Source organism: Octopus sinensis, linkage group LG2 (assembly GCF_006345805.1).
Source record: "Octopus sinensis linkage group LG2, ASM634580v1, whole genome shotgun sequence".
NCBI lineage: Eukaryota > Metazoa > Mollusca > Cephalopoda > Octopoda > Octopodidae > Octopus > Octopus sinensis.
The window spans coordinates 89,323,420-89,336,419 of record NC_042998.1 but is presented as its reverse complement, the minus strand read 5'-3'; positions in this window follow the sequence as shown (position 1 = coordinate 89,336,419).

Here is a 13,000-nt window from a genome sequence, read left to right as displayed (position 1 = left end):
TCTTTATATAAGTTTTATGTATGACTACTTCCATTTTTGTGTTTTTTAAACTGACAAAACGCAGGTTGTGGGTTTTGATGACGAAATGTGATGGCATTTTACGAAAAACTAAAAAAAAAATAACTTTTCTTTTAATCTCTTCTAATCAGAATATTATCACTAGTAAATTTTTGATTCGCACGTGGTTTTTAGAAGTGCTTGTATTCTATTTTCTTTTTCCTCAATCATCCACGTGTTTCCTCTTTTGTTCCATTCCTGTTTTAGTCTTTGCTTTTATTAGTTGTTGGAGGAAGTAATTTCTCGCTCCTTCAGACGTTGTTATTTTAAGCTAATTTCAGGAGCTGAATAGTAAAATAAATATATTGCCTCAGCATTCTCCAACCGTCCCTAACATGAAGCTCTAAAATCTGCAAAGGAGATATAGAAAATTATATCCAGCCGTCTTTGACCATCAGCCTCATTGTTATCTGTATAGGAAGAGTTGCACTAAATATAGACGCCGTAAGAAGCCCGCCCCCGCACGCAATGGTCGCAAGCTGATAAGTATATTACGTCAGTTGATATGCTCAAAAACCTTGATTCCCATCATCATCATCACCATCATCATCATCATCATCATCATCATCTGTTATCGTTATCCTCATTGTTTTTGTCGTTGTCATCACAATAAGTGTATATATGTGTGTGTATTTGTTTGTGTGTATACACGAGTGTGTATATATATATATATATATATATATATATGATCACGAGAGGAAAAGAAAGATGGACGATGTTCACGTGTGAGCAATGGAGAGAGAGTAAAGGAGAAATAGGGAGGGAGACAGACAAATAGAAAACGGTGAAGGGGAGAAAAAAGGAATTAGAGAAAGGATGAGAGAGAAAACGATAAGAGGAGAGAACAGTATAGAGTAGAGTCGCATCAAAAAGACTAAGATAAACTTACTTGGAAATGGATGCGTGGCGTTTTCGTATTTCATGTTTACTGTGTGTGACGTCCTGTACCCATATGTGCATAAATATGGTGCGAAACCCACCACCTCAGTAACTTTTAGATACCCTCTTAAAACCATTCCTCAAGCATGTCAAAAGCTATATAAGCGACGACCTGGATATGCTCAATCACCTTCCGCAAATAATAAACAAAAACACCCTACTAGTATCCTTCGATGAAGTCAACCTCTATTCCAATATTCCCCACAATCTATGAATAGAGGCAATTCAATTCTGGCTAGAGAATTGCGCCAACGTAAGTTTTATAAACAAAACATTCAAAAGGGAAGTTTCAGGAATTCATTAATTACTACCATCCACAACGGGTCACTTTCAGGGCACTTGACCATTTAACATACTACTATTATGGCACTCCCGCATTCTTCTTCTTCTTCTCTTCTTCTTCTCTCTTCTTCTTCTTCTTTCTTCTTCTTCTTCTTCTTCTTCTTCTTCTTCCCTACCAAGAATTCACAACGACCTCGAACCCACAAGAGTAAACAAGATAGACAGAAACAGTCAGAAACAAGGAAAATGCCCCTTGTATTTGAACACTATGCAAATATTCTTTTAAAAACTTGTCTTTTAATTTTTCCAAAATTTGATTTTTCCATACTTACAATTGAAAAATTCGCCATGACTGAAACCGGTACTGAAATGTTTTTATAAAAGTATTTTAGCATTTTATACCTTGACTTTTTCCATACACACACACACACACACACACATATATATATGTATATATATATATATTATATATATATATATGATCACGAGAGGAAAAGAAAGATGGACGATGTTCACGTGTGAGCAATGGAGAGAGAGTAAAGGAGAAATAGGGAGGGAGACAGACAAATAGAAAACGGTGAAGGGGAGAAAAAAGGAATTAGAGAAAGGATGAGAGAGAAAACGATAAGAGGAGAGAACAGTATAGGGTAGAGTCGCATCAAAAAGACTAAGATAAACTTACTTGAAATGGATGCGTGGCGTTTTCGTATTTCATGTTTACTGTGTGTGACGTCCTGTACCCATATGTGCATAAATATGGTGCGAAACCCACCACCTCAGTAACTTTTAGATACCCTCTTAAAACCATTCCTCAAGCATGTCAAAAGCTATATAAGCGACGACCTGGATATGCTCAATCACCTTCCGCAAATAATAAACAAAAACACCCTACTAGTATCCTTCGATGAAGTCAACCTCTATTCCAATATTCCCCACAATCTATGAATAGAGGCAATTCAATTCTGGCTAGAGAATTGCGCCAACGTAATTTTATAAACAAAACATTCAAAAGGGAAGTTTCAGGAATTCATTAATTACTACCATCCACAACGGGTCACTTTCAGGGCACTTGACCATTTAACATACTACTATTATGGCACTCCCGCATTCTTCTTCTTCTTCTTCTTCTTCTTCTTCTTCTTCTTCTTCTTCTTCTTCTTCTTCTTCTTCTTCTTCTTCTTCTTCTTCTTCTTCTTCTTCTTCCTACCAAGAATTCACAACGACCTCGAACCCACAAGAGTAAACAAGATAGACAGAAACAGTCAGAAACAAGGAAAATGCCCCTTGTATTTGAACACTATGCAAATATTCTTTTAAAAACTTGTCTTTTAATTTTTCCAAAATTTGATTTTTCCATACTTACAATTGAAAAATTCGCCATGACTGAAACCGGTACTGAAATGTTTTTATAAAAGTATTTTAGCATTTTATACCTTGACTTTTTCCATACACACACACACACACACACATATATATATGTATATATATATATATACACATACATACATATGTATACAAGGTGTTACTAGAGATATGTGTGATAGTACAGAGTCTTACTAAACACATATGGCCTTTCAATGCTTACACTCTCTATCCAGGGCTTAACAATTATTCCCAGGACCTCAATGTAGGCGGCAGGGTTAACTCTAAGACCTTGTGGAAAGAAGTGAGGAGGCATCACATGTCCTTCATTGCTGACAACCCTTTTTCTGACAAATTAGCTAATTATCAAATACTGGACAAGCGTTGTCCTTTCACTCCTTATATAATGGTCTATACTAATTAATCCTCTGCCACCATTCTTTCTTTTCGTTTGCTTTATGGTGTAGCGCCCCATGCAGCCTCGTCCTTCTATCCAGTGTTGATATTTCCTCCTTAGTCCATTTGACCACCGCAACTCCGGTAATCAAACTTTTGGCATTCAGTTTCGATTTCAACACCATATTCACCCTTTATTATTATTATTATTATTATTATTGAGTGAGAGAGCAGTTCATGCCAGCAAAGTGACACTGGGGTAAAATATACGAAGCCCAATATACCCATCATGACTACCCGTCTGATAAGGGTACACCAGGCACATGCATCACAACCATATGTGCGCGACATGGTGATCTCATATCAGGATAAACAGCATATGACCTTACAGGTGGGGCCCAGTTAGAAATTTCTTCAGGTTGAGTAGCCCATCCCGCTCAAAAGGTCCCTGAATATGGGTTGTTTAAGGATGTTGAAAGAACCACCCATGTTTCCAGAGGTGAATTATTCAAACCCCAAAGAATCCCTCTCAACACATGGCTACGATGCTCCCCCACTACTTCTGCTCGTGATCAGAGATGCACATATCGTCAGCCACTAAGGGACATGCTCAACTGGTTAAGGTCAAACAACTGACAAGCAAATCTGTGGTATTGAGCAGAATATTTGCTGTAGCCCATCTTTTATACCAAAACAAAACAATGTACATGATAATACTTCCAATCAGTTAAGATCAGAAGCTATGAGAGCCACTGCCTGGTACTGCATCAGGGCAATTATTATTATTATTATTATAAGTATTATTATTATTATTATTATTATTATTATTATTATTATTATTATAGATGCCCCGATGCAGTACCAGACAGTGGCTCTCATGGCTTCTGATCTTAACTGATTGGAAGTGTTATCATGTACATTGTTTTGTCTTGGTATAAAAGATGGGCTACGGTAAATATTCTGCTCAATACCACATATTTGCTTGTCAGTTGTTTGACCTTAACCAGTTGAGTATATCCCTTAGTGGCTGACAATATGTGCATCTTTGATCACGAGCAGAAGTAGTGGGGGAGCATCATAGCCATGTGTTGAAAGGAATTCTTGGAGGTTTGGATAATTCACCTTTGGAAACATGGGTGGTCTGTTCAACATCCTTAAACAACCCTTATTCAGGGACCTTTTGAGCGGGATGAGTTACTCGACCAGAAGAAAATTCTAAGTGGGCCTTACCTGCAAGGTCATGCGGTGTTTATCTTGATATGAGATCACTATGTCGCGCACATATGGTTGTGATGCATGTGCCTTGTGTACCTTTATCAGACGGGTAGTCATGATGGGTATATTGGGCTTCGTATATTTTACCCCAGTGTCACTTTGCTGGCATGAACTGCTCTCTCACTCAATAATAATAATAATAATAATAATAATAATAATAATAATAATAATAATAATAATAATAATAACAATAATAATAATAAGCTATTCATCTATTATTCTTTTATTCTTTTATTCTTTTACTTGTTTAAGCCATGTGACTGCTGCCATGCTGGAGCGCCGCCTTTAGTCGAGCAAATCGACCCCTGGACTTATTCCTTGTGAGCCTAGTACTTATACTATCGGCCTCTTTTTGCTGAATCGCTAGATTCTGGGGACGTAAACACACCAGCATCGGTTGTCAAGCGATGGTGGAAGGACTAACACAAGCACACAAACATATACACACACATACATATATATATATATATACATATATATACGACGGGCTTCTTTCAGTTTCCGTTTACCAAATCCACTCACAAGGCTTTGGTCGACCAGAGGCTATAGTAGGAGACAGTTGCCCAAGGTGCCACACAGTGGGACTAAATCCGGAATCATGTGGTTGGTAAGCAAGCTACTTACCACACAGCCACTCCTTTATTTTCTAATTTTAAAATTGACTTAATATTCAGCGTTATAGTTAATATTTTTCTACTTATACTTCTTTTGCACTCTTTAAAATTAAGTCTAATTTATGTAGGAGCTTATATTTAATTAAGTTCTTTATTTGCTATGGTTTATTTAATTCTAATTCTACATTTAATATTACATATCATGCAATTATTTGAAAAGTAACACGCCATGATCCACAAAAGCGCTGCCTTCTCTCCATTTTTTTGCATTCTTTACCGTTACTGCATTTGCCCCTGTTCTTCGAACTTAGTCGTTGCCGTGTTATTTCTGCTCAAAACCCACTTGAATAGCTTCTCTTCTTCTCTGGCGATCAGCATTATATTAACACTACGTTTTGACCCCGCGCTGAAAAAGTATGACCCGTCCTTATAACCAAGAACCCTAGTCTTGGCAATTAATTCCCTGCACGCACCTTTCTCTGCAGCCGCTGGTTTGTGGCTGTTACATAAATGTGATTTTAATCTCTTCGAGCTGACCAATCACATAGGATCTGAGACGGTAAATATCCCCTCTCTCAAAAAAGAAGAAAATTTAGAAAAATGACTTACATAATATTTATAAAGAAAAGAGAGAAATTCATTGGTCCAGTCCAAATGAAATAACACATTTCGACGACAACATGAGTGGATGGTGTCTGGGATAAATACTAACTACATACAAAATTAATGATACAAAATTAATGATAAAAAGTTCACGTCAAAGGAATAATCATAACAGACATTAACCTGGTGTAGAGGACGTGTGTGTGTTTCGTGTGCGTGTGTGAGTGTGCGTGTGTGCGTGCGTGTGTGTGTGTTTTGTACGCGCGCGTGTTTTTCTGTGTGTGTGTATGTGTGTGCATGATGCATTACAGAAGGTTTTAGACATTTTCAAGAGAAACATTTATTTATTTGAAAGAAATATAAAACTCTAATTTCCTTCGAAGCAGGATCATCTGTTGTAGCGCCCCAGCTACTTCATGAAGCTTCCGCGGAAGTCCTTCAAAGTGAAGGTGTCCAAGGCCCTTGTTACAGCTTCTTCCATTTCTTCTATGTCTGCAAAACGACTGTCGTTGATATTTTCCTTCAGCTTCGGGAACAACAAAAAGTTACATTGAGCGAAGCCCGAACTTTGGGGAGAGTAAATGTAAGTTTTGCTGCTCTTCTCTCTCAAATGGAAGTTTACCAAGAGGAATTGTAGGCCAGTGAATTGTCCTAGTGCAGGTTCCACCAACACAAATTGAAGAGCTCTGGCATTTTGCGACGGAATTTCTTCCTGAACTCCTTCAAAACCACTAGAACATTTTTCTTAATCGTCTGACTAGAGGGAGTCCAATGAATGTAGATGATGCCTTTCCTGTCTAAAAAGGGGATCATTATGAATTTCCCGGTAGACTTGCTTTGGCTTAACTTCTCGAGTCTAGGAAAGCCAGGATACTTCCATTGGGCACTTTGGTCTTTGGATCATAATGTTATCCAACGCGTCGTATCTTCTGTTTCTTCCTTGAGCATCCTGGAAGCATACGTTGCACAAAATTTGTGAAAGTTCAGGTCTTCATTAATAATTCCGTGTTCAGTTGCAACACCATCTTCAAACTGTATCGTTGTTCTTTAGGTAAACGATGGTATTCATCTAGAAATTTTCTCAACCAGCTCTGATGTTCTAATATTTTTCTCCCTCTCAAGTCACTCATCTTTTTTAACTCCTCTCTGCCGTCCTTAAACCTTTTAAGCCAGCGAAAATCAGATGCTCAGCTCATACAAGCTAATCCGCACGCAGTCAGGAGCATTTAATAAGTTTCTATAGCGTTTTTGCTCAGTTTAACATAAAACTTTATTGCACAGCGAACCCCCAGGCTGACTTCACGTCAAGACTGTAATTTGGAAACTAGTGAGCTATGGCAACCAGTGTCCAGTAAGGTGTGTTCAAAGTACTGTTACAGTCGTTTCCTTCAATCTAGAAGAAAGAAATTTGACAGGCCAGCTTATTGTATATATAGTAATGATATACTAAAATTACAGTAATCTACAACAGTTGTAACTACCTCTCCTAAAAACGTCTAGAATGTACATCGTTTCCCACATACACACATGTATTTACGACTAAATGTGTGTAGATACCACTCTCTCTCTCTCTCTCTCTCTCTCTCTCTCTCTCTCTCTCTCTCTCTCTCTCTCTCTCTCTCTCTCTCTTAGTGTTATGTCCTGCGCCGTGTGGCAAGGCTTCTCCAACGTGGTCGGTCGACTGCGGCGATTGAAACTTCATGCCATGAAATTTCAATGACTTTGAGGTCTCTCTCTTTGTATATATAAAAATTATTCTATAATTATATATATAATTATAACAAGTGGTCTGCTATGTGCCTCGCCACGTACTGAATTAGAAATAGACGCTAATGTCTTTTTAGTACCATAAAAATCTCCGAGAAAATATTTTTTGAAGATTTTTATGGTAGTAAAAAATACATTAGCCTCTATTTCTAATTCAGTACGTGGCGAGAACGTTGCTGATCATTTGTTATAATTATAGAATAATTTGTAAAATTTACCTAAAAGGTTTTCATTTACGTACTGGTTAATTGGCAAAATTATTACACAGACACACACGTACATAGATACATACATATATATGTATATATACATACATATATATATATATACATATATATATATATAATATATATATATATATATATATATATATATATATATATAATATATATATATATTATATATATATATATATATACATATATATATATATATATATATTATATATATATATATATATATATATATATATATATTTATATTTATATATATATATATATATAGGCGCAGGAGTGGCTGTGTGGTAAGTAGCTTGTTTACCAACCACATGGTTCCGGGTTCAGTCCCACTGCGTGGCACCTTGGGCAAGTGTCTTCTACTATAGCCTCGGGCCGACCAAAGCCTTGTGAGTTGATTTGGTAGACGGAATCTGAAAGAAGCCCGTCATATATATGTATATATATCTATAAGTGTCTGTGTTTGTCCCCCTAGCATTGCTTGACAATCGATGCTGGTGTGTTTGTGTCCCCGTTACTTAGCAGTTCGGCAAAAGACACCGATAGAATAAGTACTGGACTTACAAAAGAATAAGTCCCGGGGTCGAGTTGCTCGATTAAAGGCGGTGCTCCAGCATGGCTGCAGTCAAATGAATGAAACAAGTAAAAGAGTAAAAAGTAAAGAGAATATATATATATGAATATGCCATGTGTGTGGCTTGATATTATGACGTAATAAGTAGATAGTTAAGATACTTAAAACAAACAGTGACTGGAAACCAACATAGAATTTCAACAAAATTCAGCCAAACAAATTACATATTTAATTTTTACTTTAAATGTAAGGAAAGAAGAAAATATAACAAAAAAGAAAAATCTTGTATAATTGTCAGTTCCTAACCTGGTTTCGTAAGTCGCTTGCTATTGAAGTGTAGAATTTCTTACACACAGTTCGTCCGAAAGAACTTAAGGATAACCTGCTTCTATACGCTGGCCTAGAAACACTGGTAATATTAAACCCGCCATCATCACCATATTTCCTTCTTCTCTTACAGCAGTAGCAAAGACGACTACAAGATCAAGAACGACGACGACAAGAACAACAGCAACAAAAACAACTAATATTATTACTACTATTACTTCTACTACCTCAACAGTTGCTACTAACGCTATTCCGGTCAATGAAACCACCACTACCTCAACCGAAACTATAATCAGTATCATCGCACTAACTACTACTACTACTACTACTACTACTACTACTACTACTACTACTACTAATAATAATAATAATAATAATAATAATAATAATAATAATAATAATAATAATGATAATAATAATAATCGTTTCTTTATTGATCACAAGGGCTGAACACAAATACATAGAGGGACAATACAAAATAAGGGACAAGTGGGGTTTAAAACAGAAAACATGTAAACAAAAGAAAACAAATTAACAAATTAACAGTTAACAAAAATCTAACAAGAAAATTTCCAAATGGAGGGCGGGAGTTTCACCCAGGGTCAATCAGGGCACCCCGCACATCCTGGTTACTCCGATTACCAAGGGCACGCCAGAAAGGTACCCATCTTCCCCTCAACTGCTCCGCTTTATAGACCCATTCGTAACATTCATCCACCTTTCAATACAATTACCGGTGGGCAGTAATTCCCTCTCTAACCTCACTTTCCTTTTCAAGAGAAACATGAAAAAATTGGTGAGGGTTCGGTTGAAGAGGAAAGTGTCTGCCTTCAGTCCTTTCAGTCTCGTCCACCTCACTACTTCTTTCGCTATTGCCACCAAGCAGAGGAAGGGTGTCTTCACCCCCCCCCCGGCCAAAAAAAGGCAGCAGGGTGATCCTCACAGTCCTATACGTGACAACAGCTGTTCGTCAAAGCACCACAAGTCAGTAATGCACGGATACTGGACGAGTGCATGCAGGACGGTTTCATTGCCCTGCGCACACATCGGGCAGCACTTCCGTGTCTGTAGAGCTTGTCTCGAACCGGAAGTTATCAACAGGCCCTGGCCCGAAAGCCCACTGGAAAAGACCAGTTGGGTGATCCCTCCAGGCTCCAGAGTTCCCCCGAGTACGCCGTCGCTCTTTCCCTCCGCTAATCCCCTATAGGACTCCATAATGGAATTTCCACCTGCCGCGTTGCCCGACTGGCAGAAACTTGTGAGCGTTTGCCGACACTCTAGGTGCCAAGCGCCCTTTCTTGTCTATGTTTGACCCAGGACTGTAGCCCGATCAATGAGACGTGCTGCAGAAAGTCCCGTTTGACGAACGGCGACCACATTTAATCACCGTTAAGGAAACGCTGGAGATGTCGCAGCCTCAGCGCATGTCTGCGCATCATTAGCCACAGCAAGTCCTGTCCTTCACTTAGCGACTGTTGAAAACAGGTGGAGCAACCGACGAGCGGAATACGTCCCTTCCATAGAAAGTGGGCGAGCAAGCGCTCCAACTTCATCAGGCACGAATTAGGGTAAGGGATGACAGTCAGTCGGTAATAGGTGATGGAAGCGATGTATGCATTCGACACCTCCACCTGACATTTCAGGGACACCTTCTCTGCCCATTTCTGGATGAGATTGGCTACCCTACTCGTCACCTCCCCCGAGTTCTTGTCTACCTGAAGGTCTGGACCAAACCAGACCCCGAGCAATTTAACCGATCCTTCCATCCAGTGCCCTAGAACGCTGTTGGTTAGCATGGACCTGTCTCTCCAGGTGCCGAGTTACAGGCCCCATGACTCGTCCTGGTTGATCTTTGCTCCTGTCACCGCTTCTTACTCCCTTTGAGCAGTTTCGACTACCTCGATTTCCGAGATGACCGAAACTATTACGGTGACATCGTCCGCGTAAGCCGACACGAAACTACCGGGATACCTCTCGAAACATCCAGCTTCCGCAGCAATGCCTCGCGAGCCAGTACGTACAGAAGATGCGAGAGTGAGAACCCTTGACGGACCGAACGAACGATGCTAAACGATTCCGATAGGTGGCCATTTACTTTGACCATCGAAGAGGTATCGCTGTACATTGCAGCGATCCAGCCTCTGAAGATGGGACCGAAACCTGCTGCCGCAAGAACGACATCCAAGTATTGATGGTCGACCCTAGCAAAAGGTCTCGATTGATCCGAATTGATCAGAGCCCCACTCATGCCATTCTCTTTACCCATCTTCCCTGCGATGTAGTACGTGAAGTGGAGGTTGTCGTGGATAGTTCTGTTTGGGGTAACGTATGTCTGCGAGTCACCAACCAATATCTCGACAAGCGCCATCCTCTTGCTAACATCTTATAATCTACATTCAGAATTTCGGTCCTAAAATTATCAATTTTGTCCCCCTCAACAGCACCACCACTCTACGGCCCCCAGCGCTGGGAATTTTCCCGTTCTGCTGCTTGTTGTGGTAGACGTTTGCCAAGAGACTACCGAACAAGTCTGGCATATGAAAATAAAGTTTGAAGGGCAGACCATCCCGCCCAGAAACTTCTCTCTTGGACAGCTCATCATCGTGTCCCGTATATCTTCGGTTGTTATTGGCATTTCGCAGAACACCGCATCACTGGCTGAGAGGCGCGGTATGCCACTAGTTAAAAGGTGAAATCCATCACTGTCCGAGTACTACCGCATGCCTCATACAATTCGGGGAAGTGCCGCTGAAATTCCGAACACATCTGCTTGGATTTGGTTATCATGCACTCATCACAGCTCACCAAAATCCGAATTATTGCTTTGTTTCCACTTAGCACGTTCGCCACCCGGGCCCATTGAACGGCTTTCGTTCCCTCCCGTCTCAGTGCACGCGCCTTAGCTCTGACTATGCGACCTCCGTACTTCGCATTGAAAAGTTGAGCAAGAACCAATATCGCGGCTAGTACGTCGGTCGCTATGCCTTTCCTAAGTGCCTCTTCTAACATCCTAACTAGGTACCCTTCTTCCCTAGATCCCTCTAACGCTATTTCCTTACTAAAACCTACCGCCTCTACTCTAATAGCCCTTTCCAGGGCTAACCACCATCCGTTGTTGACGATTGCACCCGCCAAATTGCGATGGACTAACTTGCTAACTCGGTCTCTGAAAGCTTGGCGCGCCGGGAAGGACGCGTTCAGCTTTCAGTATCCGGGACCTTGTCGATGGATCCTATCTATGTCGACTATACAGATCACAAATGTATGGTCCATGCAGCTGAAGACTTTGAAACCTGGACAATTTAAACAACTTCTATCTACAAGCCTACAAAATACGATCTGAAAACCCGATGAGGTTTGCCCATATTCATATTGGCGATTTCGCGAGATCCAGTCAGTACGTGTCAGCCAACTGGATCGTGAGGCTTTTACTCTTCTCTGTCCTATCAGTTTCCAGGTGCGCGTCCAAAATGGCGTTCCAGTCACCCACTAGCATTAAAGAGAGTTACATCCCAAGGAAAATTTCCGAACGTCTGAAGAAATCTAGCTGACTTGCCCTCGTGGTGGAGTAATCAGCGACTGGTCTAAAGGCACTAGCTTCACTGTCGTTCACGCCTAGGACCACGATTTTACCCTCCGGATCCGGGAAGATCGTCCAAACTTCGAGATCCAGGCCTTTCCTAAACAGCTCTCCCATTCCGGGCCGATTGAAAGATTCATAGATTTCATAATCGTCGAAAATGGATGCAAGATCACGTGTGTCGGAAATCCTAGTCTCACTGACTCCTATCACATCCAAATCTAGCAACCTGAGGTAATTGAGCAAGCGACCTTGCTTCCAGGATGACCCCAGGTGACGATTATTTGTGCAGCCTACTCTGACAATCGCCACCACGGCTCGAAATGATTGAGAAAAAGAAAAAAAGAGCGGGGTTACTGACCCTCCTGGAGCTGTTGGAAAGTCGGTCGGATTTGGCCGTGGTTCCTTTGGGAAACCGGCTAAAAGCCTCTGCGTGGCACTGACGTTTGGCCTTCTTTTGGGGGTTACGTATGGTTGTGAGTGCTTTGGTGTATTTGGTTTAGGTAGAGATGGTTGTGGGGATGGTGGTACTGGTGTTGTTTTCACTGTGTCTATGTTCTATGTGCTGGGGGCTTGCTATGTTTTCAGGTGTTGGTGTAGAGTCATCTGTTTTCTTTTTCCTTTGTCTTTTAGGACTTTTTGGCTTTGTAAGGTTCTTCCTCGTCTTCACTACGGGATGAGGAAGGACTAGTGTTTGTAGGATCTGTCTAGGGGAGTGTGAGTGTGTCTGTGATAGTGTGTGCGTGTTTCTCTGAGTGTATGCTTGAAAGAGGGGGTGAGGGGGCTAGTTTGACAGATATTCTGGGAGGCACATCTATGGGGTTCATGTGCCTCTATTGTTGTTGATGAAGTTACAGTTTTGTTAAACGGTCTCTGTTGTTGTTGCTGTTGTTGGCGATGCGATGTAGGCTGTAGGTGTGACAGCGCACCTCCCTACTTTTGTGGGCAGAAGGCTCTCAGGCCCCTTGTGGCCTTAAAGATGTCGCAT